Here is a 16,813-nt window from a genome sequence, read left to right as displayed (position 1 = left end):
TTCAAAAGGGAGTTAGATGAAGTCCTTACTACTCGGGGGATCAAGGGTTATGGCGAGAAAGCAGGAAGGGGGTACTGAAGTTTCATGTTCAGCCATGAACTCATTGAATGGCGGTGCAGGCTAGAAGGGCTGAATGGCCTGCTCCTGCACCTATTTTCTATGTTTCTATGTTTCTATGTTTCCTGCTCTGCTTGATGGTCACCCATTCCCTATCTGCCTTTGTAACCTTTGCCTGCGGTGTGACCAATTCACTAAACGTGCTATTCATGACATCCTCAGCATCGCGGATGCTCCAGAGTGAATCCATGCGCAGCTCCAGTGCCGTAATGTGGTCTAACAGGAGCTGCAGCTGGATACACTTCATGCACACATAGTAGTCAGGGACACTAGAAGTGTCCCTGATTTCCCACATAGCACAGGAGGAGCATGACATGGGTCTGGGCTCTCCTGCCATGACTTAACCTTTAAATTAACTTAAGTTGGCAACAATGCCAAAGGTTACCTACTGATAAGAAAAGAAAAAGAAAAAAATAAAATACTCATCAATCCACCAGCCAACCACTTACCCGCTTGACTGTGACGTCACACTTCAATTTCTTTTTATTTCTTTGTTTACTTTCTGCCCATGATGCTGGCCTGCCCCCGACTGGCGCTGCTCCAAGCTGCCGCCGCCCTTTGTACTCCCGCGCCCGCTCCGCTCTCGCAATGCTGGCCTCTGCTAGACTAACGCTGCTCCAAGCTGCCGCCGCCCTTTGTAGTCCCACGCCTGCTCCACTCTCAAAATGCTGGCATCCTCCAAGACTTCATCCAAGTCATTAATATAGATTGTAAATAGTTGAGGACCCAGCACCGATCCCTGCAGCACCCCACTAGTCACTCTTTGCCAACCAGAAAATTACCCTTTTATCCCAACTCTCTGTTTTCTATGAAGCCCAGGGAGCGTGGGGGTGTGGGTGGAGGGGGTGGTTGTGGAAGCCGAACTGAAGGGATGAGAACCCTTACACTATGCAGCAAGCAGCATCAAACGAAGCGCGGGGCGGGAGGGGAAGCTTGGAGGGGGGGAATAGGGCATCGACCTTGGGGAGAGAGACAACAACGAAGCTTGTCCTGCCTCCTGTTTTGAGCTTGTTGCAGAGGTACAATTTAATCAGGGGGTCAATATTGACAATGCCATACCTTGTCAATGATGGTGCTGTGGAGGAGGCAATTGATTTGACGTCATCTCTTGAGGAACCTCAGAGCACATGGGCACGGGGCCTTACCCATGTCGGGTATATCGAGACAGGTGTTCATACCTGCACCTGAGTGAGGCAAACTGTGTCAGAAGGCTGCGTTTACACAAAGAAGGTGTAGCCAAGTGTGAGTTAGTCAAAACAGGCCTGCAACCTAGAAGCGTCAGGAGGACTGCTTTGTCAGTTGAAGTGAAGGTTACAGCTGCACTTTCATTTTATGCATCTGGATCATTCCAGGCCACAACTGGGGATGTGTGCGCCATTTCTCAACATGCAACACATATCTGCATTCGGCAGGTGACTGCTGCAATATATGCCCAGATAAAGTTCCTCATGACCGTCCAGGCAATGCCTGAAAGGGCTGTGGGCATCTCCAGGAATACTGGCTTCCCAAAGGTACAGGGCTGCATTGATTGTACCCATTTCGCCTTGCGAGCATCTTTGGAGGATTCCGAGATATACAGGAACAGAAAAAGCTTTGACTCTGTTAATATGCAACTTGTATGTGACGACATGCATCGCATGTCAGTTGATGCAAGATAACCTGGGAGCACCCATGATGCATTCAGCCTACGTGAGAGCACTATATTTGCCATGTTCCAGCAGCAGCCAGAAGGGGAGAGCTGGCTACTGGGAGACAAAGGGTATGACCTCGCCACCTGGCTCATGATGCCCCTACGCGTAACCTGGATGGAAGCAAACCAAGAATACAACATGTTGCACATTGCGACGCGCAGCATAATAGAGAGGACCATTGGCATCTTGAAACAGTGTTTCCGATGCCTGGACAATTCCGGAGGTTACTTGCAATACTCCCCTGAAATTGTCGGTCAGTTCACGGTTGTGTGCTACATGCTGCATAACTTAGCCATCATGAGGTAGGAGCAGCTGATAGTAGAGGACCCACCTGAGGTGAGAGTGGCTAATGATGAGGAGCATGATGCAGATGATGAAGAGGAGGAGGAGGACGAGGAAGCCATGCAATTACGTGAACCCGAAGCACGACGGCGGAGGAGGGCGGGCTGTCGGGCCCATTTAACGATTGCTCGAGCCTTGCACCAGCAGCTCATCCATGGACTTTGCTGCCTGAAGGCTCAGCAGCAACTAATCCAAATGGACCCTGTTTACTGTTTGGACCTATTCCGTAATGTTGTGTTGTGTTAATGGAAGAAATAATGGAAATTATTCTTTTTTACTTCAAAAAGTTGTGTTAATAATGGAACAAATAATGGAAATGATTCCGTTATAATTTAAAATATATGTTATTTAACAGTTTAAAGATCACTTACAAACTTTAAGATCACTTAAAAACTTTAAGATCTCTCACAAACTTTTAAACTTGTAAATTTACATAACTTCCAAAAATGTTTAATTTGAGAACAGTTACAACAGTAATAAAAACAACAATAACAACAACAACATCAGCAAAGAAAGGCTGCACTCATCTCTCCTGCACCTTATTCTCGGACTGCCTGCTACGCTTGGTCTTGTTGACTCCACCCCTGTCCGCAGGCGGTGGCACGGAGTTTGTCAGGTTGGTACCAAGATTATTCTTTTGAACATCTCAGGTAATGTGCACTTCTTGATGGGTGCGGGGGGGGGGGCGGTGGCAGGTGGTAATGTGGAAGGCCCGGCTTGGGCCTCTTCAGAGACTGGTCTGGGGATTGGAGTGGGAGTGGCAGTTGATTCTGTCAATGGGCGCCGGGTCAGGGTGTGTTCCCTTATTGCAGCAGCTAACTCCAACATTCTCTCCCTCATGTTCACCGAAATTGTATCAGCTGCCTGAGACATTCTCTTCCTGATGTTCCCGGACAGCGTTCCCATTTCTCGTGAGAGTGTTGTTACTTCTCCCGGCAGTCCCAATACCTCATTACCTTCCCCACTGATGGTGTCCAGGAGTGATCACGTAAGGTCAATGCTCTCCGCACTCATTGCCATCATCTGAACCACATCTGTTAGATCCAGCTCTCCTTCCCATCCTCACCCTGGGTGTGGCTCGCTGCATCCCACTGGGACCCGCAGCCTTGGACGGTGGGGCTCTGGATGTGCCTCGCTGCACGCCACTGTAATCTCCAGCCTTGGACTATGGGAAACCATGAACTGTCCCAACAACACGTACCACTCAGGAAAGGGGATGGCCCTTGGATGGGCAGCACCTGTACCTCCTCCAGAGTGAGTATAACAGTGGGGGCTTCATCCATCACCTCCCCCTCCCCTTTCCCCTCACCCCCATGCTCTTGGTCTGTAAGGTGGGATTGGAAGATGTTTTCCTCTTCAGGCTCGTCCGCGACTGAATCTTTTTCTGCATTGTCAGTGTTGGCCACAAGTTCTGCAAAATATAACAGAACAGACAAATGGTTAGCAGCAGAGGAGGGGGCAGGGTGGCATGAGTAGACTCACACAGCACAGGCAGCAGGCTGATTTGAAAGACCATGATGAATGATGGCACATCGCATCAACCGAAGCATAGCTGACAGAGACATCCCCATGAACCGAAGCATGACTAGCCCGCGCAGTTCTTAACATTTAGCACAGCCAGACTGTGGAATTTGCAGGACTTACCCGCTCCCTCGAGTGTGGGTGGGCCCAGCTGGGGATGGCTTTTCTCCAGGCAGGACCCATCAAAGCAGCAACCCTGTCTTCCAAGTGTGTCAGTGGGTGCAGATTTGCCAGGCCTCTTCTTGTTCGAGATCTTTCCCTTTTGTTGTGTGCCACCTTCTTCTGCAAAGATGAAAATATAACTTTTTAGACAAGGTGTCTTTCTGCTGAGTGGGACATATACAGATGGTCACAATTACAATTGCAATTCCAGTAAATAAAGAAAATATTACTTACACTAACTACTTGACCAAGGTCCTGCCACTTCTTGTTGCACTGGCCTCCAGACCTCAGGGTAGTAACCATTGCACAGTAATCTTCTGCAAGTTGATTCCAGCGTTTCTTCATTTCTTTTGGTGAAACTTTTATGTGATCTCTGCTTGTATCCAGCTCGTGCCATCTGGCCTCAGTTACAGTAACTAGTGCCTCCACTTCATCCTATGAGAAATTCTTGGTCCTTGAGCCGTGTTGCATCTTTTATTGCAGCTCCAATTTTTCCAATGTGAATTAAAGTTCTCACACACAATTGGCTCTTTAAAAATGGCTGAATGCAGACCGGGAGCTGTAATGGGCATGCATGCCCATAGCAGTCACGTCAAAACGTCCTTTTTTTTTGCACATGCACAGAAGACAGGGGTGTTATCTATGCAGACTATAGATATACTCTCTGTGTAGTCACTGTATAGTTGCATAAGATGAAGACTTGTATACCTGATGTACTATCAATAAGGTTTACACTGTGTATATACTATGCTGGCACCACTAGAGGGTGCAACTGGTGGAGACCGGGGTTTCCTGCCTCTGTGGCAGGGGCTGTACACCAGAGGGCACTGCGGTGGGAGACCTGAGGGTCACCTGCATAGGTGTACAGGGCCCAGTATAAAAGGCTGCCCAACATGCCTCACTCTGGAGTTACGAATAAAGGACAGTTTGAGTACAACACATTGCCTCGTGGAGTCACTCATAAGTGCATTGCAGACATAACAACTAGCGGTGAGAATACGGACTTTCACATGATTATGGCTACCTTTGTCACACTAAAAGACTTCGCAGAGGGTGATGATTGGGATGCCTTCACGGAAAGACTTGAGCAATATTTTGTGGCAAACAACCTGGGAGGGAAGATGGACACACATTGGCGGAGAAGCGTAAGGCTGACCAGTTGTGGGCCCAAGGTCTACCATCTCGTCAGTGACTTGCTGGCACCCACGAAGGCCAAGGATAAGACATACGATGAGCTGACTGAATTAATTCGCGACCAACTAAAACTAAAAGAGAGCATCCTCACGGCCAGGCACAGATTCTGCACTCACCTCAGACCTGAGAGCCAGGAGATTGCGAAATATGCTACCGACCTCAGGAGACTTGCGGCATCGTGTGATTTCTGCACGCACCTCAACCAAAGCATTGCGAGACATCTTCGTTATGGGAATTGGCCACGAGGGCCTCCTTTACAAGCTATTATCTGCCGACACCGCAGTCAACCTGCAGAAGGCCATCAGCATCAGTCAGGCCTCGACCTGCAGCACCAAGCAAATTATTCATCCCTGTGGACTCAAACCCGGCAAGTACTGCACACAGAATGGTGCCTTTCACAGGCATGACTGTAGAATGTGGCTCTGCCCAGGTTAGAGAGCACAGACCTCAGGGTTCCACAACTCAGAGTCCGCCAAGGGGTGCTAATTGAGTAGCACCATGCCGGTGTTGCGGAGGAAACCATAGGGCTCACCAGTGTCGGTTTGCTGAGTACATATGCAAAGCCTGTAACATGAAGGGCCACCTCCAGCATATGTGTAAAAGAAATACAGAGGAGTCGGTAGATGACTTTGAATCCAGTGGGGAGTATGATGATTTGGCCAGAGAGGCAGCTCAGCCCCAAGAAGAAGTGTATCGAGTGTATACCTGCACCACCGATTGTCCTCCAATGAAGATGGAAGGTGAGATAAACGGCGTTCCAGTATTCATGGAAGTGGACACGGGAGCGAGCCAGTCAGTGATGAGCCAGGATGTCTTTGAGAGGCTATGGAACAAAAAACGACCCGAGCTGGTTCCAGGAAAAGTTGCACACCTACACCAAGGAGCTGATTCCAGTCATTGGTAGTGCGGATGTAAGTGTAATCCATAATGGCGTGGTGCACAAGTTATCTCTGTGGATTGTTGCAGGTGAGAGTCCAATGCTACCCAGAAGAAGGTGGATGGGGAATATCCAGTGGAAATGGGAAGACCTCTTCACTCCAGCAACCGATGTCCCCCGTGCTCAGAGGCAGAGCAAAACCTCACGTTCGCTTGGGCCAGGCACCAGAGAATAGATCAGCGCAGCACCTGAGGCACAGACCATCCATCACGACTGCATGGCAATGATCTGACCGGAACAACCTAAAAGTACCTTCCTGGCTCCAGTGGCAGGACTCCTGGGGAGGAAGATCGAATTCACAGGCACTCTTCCAGATTTTGTGGCAGAATCGCGGGAGAGAAGGATCAAGGCAGTCGACCTCAAGGACAGAGGCAAGGTGGCTTCCCTGCTGCAGCGAGATGCAGCGTTGCTGAAAAAAAAGATGGCCACGGCCATATCACAAGGTGCAAAGCTGAGGGACCAACACATGGTGTCTAACAAAGGATTTGATTGGGGTGAAGCCAGCAGGGCTCTCTTAAAGGAGATCTGCAACCAACTGAACTTAAAGAGACATTGTCTGCGTGGCAATCAATGTAACGAACCGATTAAGGTTGTGAACAAAATGTTGTTGCGAGATGTCGGTATTATTCTTAATGTAAAGAACAAAATGTTGTTGCGAGATGTCGGGAATAGAGTGTCGCCAAAAGTAGCAAGCGAGCGAATTCGGGAGGGTAAAGGCGCTGATCCTGATGCCCTGCCCCAGGTGTCCCCACAAGTTATAGGCCAGCGACCTCAGAAGGGTGAAGGCACTGATCCTGATACCCTGCCCCAGGTCTATCCCACAATGCAGGCACCCGATGGCACTATTCACCATGGACCTGGAAATGAAAACGGCGCCAATACACACAGTCGGTCGCCGTTGCCCACCACCCGGGTGGAGACGGTGCAGCCCCCAGACCCAGTCACTACCTCGGCCATGTCCGGGAGCGAAAGATCAGAACCAACAAATTCCCCCAAATGGGACCTGGAACAGCCAGGTTCCCAACACCGTTAGAGAGCAGGCAGAAGATTCTGAATCCCTCAAAGGAGGACAGGGAGGCTACACACATCTGTAGCTCTGCCCACCACTAGACAACGGCAAAGGCCCTGATACTTGGCTAGGCGAGCGAACCAAGCCCACCCCGCTAGCAGGGAGCGCAGCGCCACCATCAGACGACTAGGACCCCGTCCGGTTGCTCTGGAGCCTCTGTCCTCACGTACTTGTACTGCTACCTCAGTACTTACCATGACTGAACCATGAATGCAATCTAACCAATCCTGGCGCACGACCGCAAAACATAACAAATGTAAGTAACTTCCTCTCTTTGTACTTGCACTGTGTCTGATCCAGTATGTTAATGTAACAGACCTGCTGCATGATCTCGCTGTGGGGGGAGGGGGCAGGGAATGGATGTATGTAGCCATGGACACACACATGGATCACACCCAGAACCCACTGGAACCTCCACTGCATCATCGAACCATCCAAACTGGTAACCACTACCCAACGTTGTGGCAACAGGACTTGGGGGTTAACAGTGAGAGAGCCAAGCCAAAGCACAACCAAGGTGCAAGGGCTATTGGCACTTAAGTCTGAGGAGAGCTAAGCCAGAGCACATAGTGCAAAGATAATCGGCACAAAGGACTTGGGGGAGAGTGATGTTATATATGCAGACTATATATATACTCTCTGTGTAGTCACTGTATAGTTGCATAAGATGGAGACTTGTTACCTGATGTACTATCAATAAGGTTTACACTGTGTATATACTATGCTGGCACCACTAGAGGGAGCAACTGGTGGAGAACGGGATTTCCTGCCTCTGTAGCAGGGGCTGTCCATCAGAGGGCACTGCAGTGGGAGACCTGAGGGTCATCTGCATAGGTGTGCAGGGCCCAGTATAAAAGGCTGCCCACCATGTTTGTGCCTCACTCTGGAATTATGAATAAAGGACCAAGGTCACTACAGTTTGAGTACAATGCATTGCCTCGTGGAGTCATTCATACGTGCATTACAGACATAACAGGGGGCCATCGTTTTTTCGGCACAGACATTAGGCTCCACCCCGCCCCCACCCAAAGCTGCATGACAGGCTGCGTGGCGCCAATTTCAAAAAATAAAACGGGGAAATTTGCTACTTCTTTTTTTGGAGTAGTCGGGGCAAAAAAAAAACGGGTGTAACTCTGGCAATGCGCCAAAAAACGGCTTTGGGAAAATTGAGCCCAAGGTGTTAGATGACACGGTAAATTGTGACAAGAAATTATATTAACCCTTAATGCGCCATGGATGAATTTACTCATCCAGGTGCACGCTGATTCTACGAGCTGGTACTTCTTCGCATACAGCCCTTTCCTGATAGGATTTGTTAAAAAAAAATTATCTGGTTGCATCTATGAAAATAAAATAAAATTCAGATATTATACTTATTCTTAACAGTTGTGGCAATCTGCTTCAGTATTTGTTGTGAGCAGAATATCTACTTTGAAGTTCTGGGCTGCTTTCTTAGATTCAACTGCCCTTCCTAGTTTAACACAAAAGCAAAATACTGCGGATGCTAGAATCTGGAATAAAAACAGAAAATACTGGAAATCTCTGCAGGTCAGGCAGCATTTGTGGAGAGAATGCAGAGCTAATGTTTCAGGTCAACGACCCCTCACCAGACCTGCCCCTCCTAGTTTAATATTGTCTAGAAATTTGGCCAGTTTGGATTGAGCTTGTGGATCAATTCCCGCAGCAAGATTGGGCTATTTGCCCAACTCTTGCCCAGCGAATGTCCTTAAAACTCTTGCGCCTGGTAAAAGCAGGCATATAGCCTACGTTTACCAGTGTAAGAGTTTTAAAACATATAAAAATAAAATTTAAATGCACACATTTATGTTAAAAACACTGTCCACTAAGGTAAATTAATTTTAAACCCTATAAAACACTTTAAAAAAAAATCCAAAAAATATATATTTTTTCTAAAATATTTAATTAACTTTAATTTCAATTAATTTAAAATACGTGAGTTTTAAAAAAAATTTATGTTATGTTTAACGTGGGTTTTTTTTCTCATTGATCATCGGAGATATGGAGTTCCCATTGCTATCAATGAGAATACTGTACCGTGATTGGTTGTCCAGGTCCAGGTGACTCCAGCTTCTATGTGTGAACATAGAAACATAGAAACATAGAAAATAGGTGCAGGAGTAGGCCATTCGGCTCTTTGAGCCTGCACCGCCATTCAATAAGATCATGGCTGATCATTCCTTCAGTACCTCTTTCCTGCTTTCTCTCCATACCCCTTGATTCCCCTTAACCGTAAGGACCATATCTAACTCCCTCTTGAATATATCCAATGAACTGGCATCAACAACTCTCTGCGGCAGGGAATTCCACAGGTTAACAACTCTCTGAGTGAAGAAGTTTCTCCTCATCTCAGTCCTAAACAGCCTGCCCCTTATCCTAAGACTGTGTCCCCTGGTTTCTGGACTTCCCCAACATCGGGAACATTCTTCTCGCATCGAACCTGTCCTGTCCAGTCAGAATCTTATATGTTTCTATGAGATCCCCTCTCATCCTTCTAAACTCCAGTGAATAAAGGCCCAGTTGATCCAGTCTCTCCTCATATGACAGCCCAGCTATCCCTGGAATCAGTCTGGTGAACCTTCGCTGCACTCCCTCAATAGCCAGAACGTCCTTCCTCAGATTAGGAGACTAAAACTGAACACAATATTCCAGGTGGGGCCTCACCAAGGCCCTGTACAACTGCAGCAAGACCTCCCTGCTCCTATACTCAAATCCCCTAGCTATGAAGGCCAACATACCATTTGCCTTCTTCACCGCCTGCTGTACCTGCATGCCAACTTTCAATGACTGCCAACTTTCAATGACCTCGAGAACTGGGCACGCTCCGAAGTGCAGGAAGAGAAGGCCTCTCACTGCAATCTCAGGTGCCTCTTGGACCACCGGATACTTTCATAAAACATTCTCAGGTCGGAGGCATTCTTCCGAAGGAAGCCTCCGACCCGAATTTCAGGACCAATGTCTTCAGGCTCAAAAAAATAGCAAGCTGCCAGTGTACTCATGTTCAGGCTGCTCAGTAATCAGCAATACTTATTTATGCACATTTAAAAAAAAATATCTCACTCATTTTTAAAATATAGTAGGACAGTGAGAACCTTACTTTCTAGGAGTGTCTTCAGTCTCTTGCATTTTAATTAAATGTCTCTGCATGCAACCTTAGCATTTACTCAACACAAGAACCATTTATTGCCTTACACGCAATGAACAAATAGAATGTATTGTTGCCTTTAACGTCACCTTAACTATTTTTATTACTATTGAGCCAAATCATCCTAGAAAAATAACGGTGTATGAATGAAGTATGCTGTTATTATTGTGCAAATCAGCCAGCAGGTTCAAGGGATGTGGTGATACATCGGGAGTTGCAATTCTCCAGAACTTACAGGTTGATTTGCGCCACTCCGCGATTTGCCTCGCGCAAACGATATCTCGCATTTAGCTTCCCTGTTATTTTATAAAACTTTCTGGACTTACACACTGATTGCCCATTAAACACGCTGCAGAAATTTAGGATTCATAATTACTGGCACAAGTACCCTTTTAATGATGTGATAATTGTTAATGCCATGCCAATCAAGCTTTCCGGCCCAGAAAGGGAACAATTTAAACTGTTAAGTCTCATTCTTGTATGTAATCAATTGTTGTTCGAGATTTTAAGAATGCCAATTTATTTATTTATTTATTTATTTATTTTTCTTATTTTCCATTCCGCCTCTTTCTTCTCTCTCTCCTTTAGGCTGCGATTTTCCCTACCTCAGTGGACCCGTCATGTACAATGTCATTGGCAGGTCGTGACCTCCCTGTTGGCTCCATCCCGGCCTCCAACATGACTTTTCTTTGATTGGGCCCAGCGGGTTTCCAGGCCAGTTGAAAGAAGCGGATCTGATGATGTAATTTGATGATACAACATCATCCGATTTCCTTAAAGGAACCGTGTGCAAATTTAATTTGACAGTTGTGCTGTCAGTGTTCTGCAGCATTGAGCTACTGCAAACACTGCCAAATACTTCACAAAGGTGCACGGCTGCACCTAGGCTCTCTCATGATTCCCTCCATATGCTTATGGAGGGAGTCACAGCACGCAGGGAAGTTCTCTTCCCTTCCAATGGGCGGAAGAGATTTGGCCAGGAGACCATAGCATTTGATTGCACATTGCACAGGGGAGCACAAGCAGTGATGTCGTCAGGAGGACCTGGCTGCAGTGGCACAAACCTTTTAATGATTGCAGTAGGTCACAAAACATTACTGCAAAGCCACACTCAACCTCCTCCTGCTGTGCCACTCATCACATTCTCATCACTCTGCCTTCCTTACTCTACCCCTGCACATCCTTACTCACACCAGCTTACCTTGCACCTCCACCCATCCTTTCTCTCTCTCTCTATCTACATTATCACTTTCCCATCTCACTAGCCACCCTCACACTCCATCTCATCCTAGTCCAATCATATCAACTAATAACATACAAGGGATAGGCACGTGTATGTTTTAAACAATGTTCATGTGAAGTTTCTGTTAATGTAATGTCAAACATTGAAAACTTTATTTTCAACACTTTTCGTTCTTGTACAGATTTATGTGTATGTTTGGAAGTGGCTGAATGAGTTGCAGTGAATGGTGAGACATAACGGTACCTCCCGCAATGGTGATGAATGTGAAAAGAATGGCTTGAGGTTTTTGTTGTTGGTGTGGGGTGGTGCCAATCTGGCGCATCATGTGGCAGCCAGGGTGTGCAGCATCAAATGAAGTAAATCTGGCCATGGTGAGGCCATCCCTGGCATCCTGCATAGCAATGTGGTTGGGTGCTGATGCCCTCTGTCCTGTGCAGCATCAGTTGATTGCAGAAAATGTCGGTGCTGTTGTTGATGCTGCTGGTGTGCCTGGTGATGCTGGGGTTCATCATGGTCAGATTCTGAGGACCAAGGTGAGAGAGTATAAATGGTACCCATCGGTGGAGTAGGAAGCAGTTGAAGTTGAGATGACAGAAGCGATCTGTCAATGGTGAGAGAGGTTACTGCAATGAGGTAACACTGGTTGGAGAGTTTGCTTCAAACACTTGCAGCCTGCATAAAGCTCAATCTGTGTTCCAAAGAGAGAAAGCAACAACCTCTGCATTTGGAAAGTGAACAAATGTGAAGTGGGAGCTTTTATACTAGATTTCAAGCTGTCACTCATCAGCTGATTCAATGCCGACTCAATTTCCGCCTCAGATTAACAGACGGGTTCCAGGAATCATAGAAACATATAAGCATAGAAAATAGGAGCAGCAGTAGGCCATTCAGCCCTTCGAGTCTGCACCGCCATTCAATATGATCATGGCTGATCCTCTATCTCAATACCATATTCTCACTTTTTCCCCATACCCCTATCTATCTATCTCCCTCTTAAATATATTCAGTGATTTGGCCTCCACAGCCTTTTGTGTTCGAGAATTCTACAGGTTCACCACTGTCTGAGTGAAAAAATGTCTCCTCGTCTCGGTCCTAAATTTCCTACCCCGTATCCTGAGACTGTGACCCCTTGTTCTAGACTTCCCAGCCAGGGGAAACATCCTCCCCGCATCCAGTCTATCCAACCCAGTCAGAATTTTATACATTTCAATGAGATCCCCTCTCATTCTTCTAAACTCTAGTGAATACAGGCCTAGTCGACCCAATCTCTCCTCATACGACAGTCCTGCCATCCCAGGAATCAGACTGGAACCTTCGCTGCACTTCCTCTATAGCAAGTATATCCTTTCTTAGGTAAAGAGACCAAAACTGCACACAATACTTCAGGTGCGATCTCATCAAGGCCCTGTATAACTGTAGTAAGACATCCTTACTCCTGTACTCAAATTCTCTTGTAATGAAGGCCAACATACCATTTGCCTTCCTAACTGCTAGCTGCACCTACATGTTTGTTTTCAATGACTGGTGTACAAGGACACCCAAGTCCCTCTGTACATGGACGCTTCCCAAGCCATCACCATTTAAATAATACTTTGTCCTTATGTTTTTCCTACCAAAGTGGATAACTTCACATTTATCCACGTTATACTGCATCGGCCATGTGTTTGCCCACTCAATCTATCTAAATCGCTTTGCAGCGTCTTTGCATCCTCCTCACAACTCACAATCCCACCTAGCTTTGTGTTGTCAGCAAACTTGGAAATATTACATTTGGTTCCCTAGGAGCAGTGTGGAAGCCGTGGGCGTGCTGTTAAAGTCAAAAGATTCTTAAGGGCTTGTTAACAAGCCAATAATTGTTTAAATTAGGTCCCCCGCCGCTGACATTCGGGTCTGCTCAGCATTGGCTGACCCAACATTGGGAAAGTCCAGTGTGCGTGTTTTGACAGCGGGTTCCTGACCTGCTGTCAATCATTTTAAATTTAGCAGCTGCCACCCATCCTGTCCGCTGAGTGCTTGAAAAATTCTGGCCTTAATCCAATCTTTCATTGACTCGCTGTATCTTGATTTCTCTTTCTGTACGTGATTTGACTTTAATTTCCCCTCCTTCTCCATCGTTTCTCATTTTTTTTCTCAATCCTTAAATCTCATTGGATAAGGAGATACACAATTAGTCCCGCCATTCGCTAAGGTCCCAGATGCCTTGTTGCCCTCGCCCACAGCGTTAACAGCTCGGATATCCAGAAAGTTACAGCGCAAAACATTTTGAGCTGATGGGTGCAGGCAAAAGTCCAGCCAATGGCGTATGTCATGAAATGCCCACTCCAGCAAGATTTGGCCCAATATGTATCGTTTTGATTTCTATTCATGGAAATTGCATTTTTTTGTTGAATTACTAGTATTGAAAGCTACTGCAGAACACTGTGGAGTGAAGCATTCTAATGTAACTAAATGTAAGATGTTGAATATATTGGTAATACTATTGTGTTATAAATAGATTAATGGATACATGGGATTATTTGCAAACTGTCATCTGTCATTATTACCTAATAATCCCCATTAGGTCATAAATCATGAGAGTTACCTTTGAGCAGTTTACAAATAGCTGAAACCAAATAGTAATGCATAGTACTGAACACATTATGTGACAAATATTAATTTATACAATGTATAGAATATAGATAGAATAGAATTTTCAAGTCTGTACTGCTGAAGTTCACTGAAGACTATTACTCCTCTCTGATATCAATTCCCCATGTTTAGGAGAGAATAATTTGCAATGTATTACACAGTATGTACAATATATAAAATAATTGCCTATTTTCAGTGTGTTATAATGTTCGAATACAATGGCATAAATCATAGAGAAAAGTGTTTTTTAAGAGTCATCTGAATCTCTCCGTTTTGATTCAGCTTTGTAATACACTATCCAAATCAATTATAATTTTATCGGACATTTTCCATTCTGTTGTTTGATCACATTCCTTTTACTACTAGCAAGACAGTTTGCTGATCTTGTTTGAAAGTACTACAACTGAATCGTTATTGCAATACCATATTCGTAATAAGGTGGACGAATTAACTGCGCAGGCAGCTATTAACGAATATGATTTAATTGGGATTACGGAGACATGGCTCCAGAGTGACCAAGGCTGGGAACTCAACATCCAGGGATATTCAACATTCAGGCTATCGACAGAAAGGAAAAGGAGATGGGGTAGCGTTGCTAGTTAAAGAGGAAATTAATGCAATAGTAAGGAAGGACATTAGCTTGGATGATGTGGAATCTGTATGGGTATAGCTGCAGAATACCAAAGGGCAGAACACACTAGTAGGAGTTGTGTACAGCCCATCAACCAGTAGTAGTGAGGTTGGCGTCAGCATCAAACAAGAAATTAGGGATACGTGCAATAAAGGTACAGCAATTATCATGGGTGACTTTAATTTACATATAGATTGGGCTAACCAAACTGATAGCAATGTGGTATTCTCACTGATAATAATGGGAACTCCGATTACTATCAATGAGAATACCCCCAAAAAATACAGAAACACAACACAACACAATAAATAAAAAAACACCACACATATTTAAAATTAATTGAAATTGAATGTAATTAAATGTTTTAGAAAAAATATATTAAAAAATATATATTTTAATGTGCTTTAATAGGGTTAAAAATAAAAACTCTGTCCATTAAGGTAAGTTTAATGTAAAAATGAGTGATTAAATTTAATTTGTCTATGTTTTAAACTTCTTTCACTGGTAAAAAAAAAATAGGCTATACACCTGCTTTTACCAGGCATAAGAGTTTGAAGGACCCCTCATGAGGCTGCCGATCACCTTCCCGGACCACGCCTCCCCTATGGGCATATGCGCACCTCGTACGCTCCTGCCCATAGGAGGACCTGAGCTTGATCATTCGCTCATACAGACGATCAGGGCCAGCCTCCGGAGGATTGGGACCAGCCTCCAGAGGATCAGGGGGGAGGGAAGATCAATGCCGGAGGATCAAGATTGGCCTCCAAAGGATCGGGGTGGGGGAAGATTGGGGCCGGAGGATTGTGGCGGGGAGGGAGAGAAGATTGGGGCTGGCTTCAGGATCATCATGGGAGGGAGGCGTGGTCCAGGAAGGTGATCAGTGGCCTCATGAGGGGTCTCTGATTGTGAGGGGGGGGGGGGAGTTAGGCAGGAACCCTGGATCCAGGAGGTAGATACAAAGGCACTTACCTCCAGTTGCAACAGTCCTCACCTTGCTGTTACTGCTGGGTGTTATGAGGTGTATAAAACCCAACCAGCTACAGTTAAACACAAAATGGAGATTAAAGAAGAGGCTTCCAGCCTCATTATAATATTGAAATTGATGCCCCACGGGTTGACTGCAGCCCCCCCCTCCACCCCCGCCGCTCCCACACACCCCCCGTCGCGCCTGGGTTAAAACCAGAGGTGGGCAGGTTGGAGGCAGGTTGAGGTTGCGAGTTTGATTTTTAACACTTTACCATCCAAAGCCTTGTAAGCATCTAGCAGCACTCCCTTTACTCCCTGCACACTTTAAAAACTTTTAACATCAATTGCACCAAGCCACTACTTCAATAAAATACAAAAAATCAGTCCAAAAGCTAAATCCAAACATACCTGAAAGATATGCATGTTCCTTTAAGAAGTGCTGACAGCATCTCTGTAGGGTTGCTTCATGCACACTTTACTGTGTATGCTTAGGACCTAGTGTAATGATGAGTGAAAATGTCCAAATTTTCAGTTGTGGCGTCAAGTCAGAGTTTGTACGCCAATTGATGTCATGATCTGCTAATTTACATTTCAGAGGCCAGCGCTGTCAACGGCAGCACTATGGCCCTTACCAAAATGGCAGCTGCCGTGTCCTGCATCGGAAGCTAATGGTGAGACGGCTGTCATTTTTCCAGAAAACCAGCGTTAACAGCCGGCACTAAGGTAAGCAATTTCTAGGCTGGAGCCTTTAAACAAATTGAATGATTTAATAAGTTGCTCATATCTATTCATTGGCAATTTTGTCTTTAAGAGGTTTATGCAGAGTTCCCAACTGGTACTAACACTGCCAATATCAGAAGCTATCATGGATTAATGACGGTGTTAAAATAGCTCAGACAGATACTTAATGGAAACCGGTTAATCAGGTTGCTAAAAATAGTGCACAGTGGAAATTAAACCCCTACCGTAGCAGATGCTGTTTCAACATCTGTCAACAATGGTTCAAGGTTCATGCAGTTGCTGTCAGTTCATGTTTCTCCTATTTTTCCCACTAGGGAATATTGAAGTCCTGTGCTGCAATAATCATGGTTTTGAAATATTGCATGGCGCAGTAATTATTAGGGACCACCAGATATTGCAGTCAGATGT

The sequence above is a fragment of the Pristiophorus japonicus genome, chromosome 7, assembly GCF_044704955.1.
Source record: "Pristiophorus japonicus isolate sPriJap1 chromosome 7, sPriJap1.hap1, whole genome shotgun sequence".
Classification (NCBI taxonomy): domain Eukaryota; kingdom Metazoa; phylum Chordata; class Chondrichthyes; family Pristiophoridae; genus Pristiophorus; species Pristiophorus japonicus.
Note: the sequence above shows the minus strand (reverse complement) of the source record.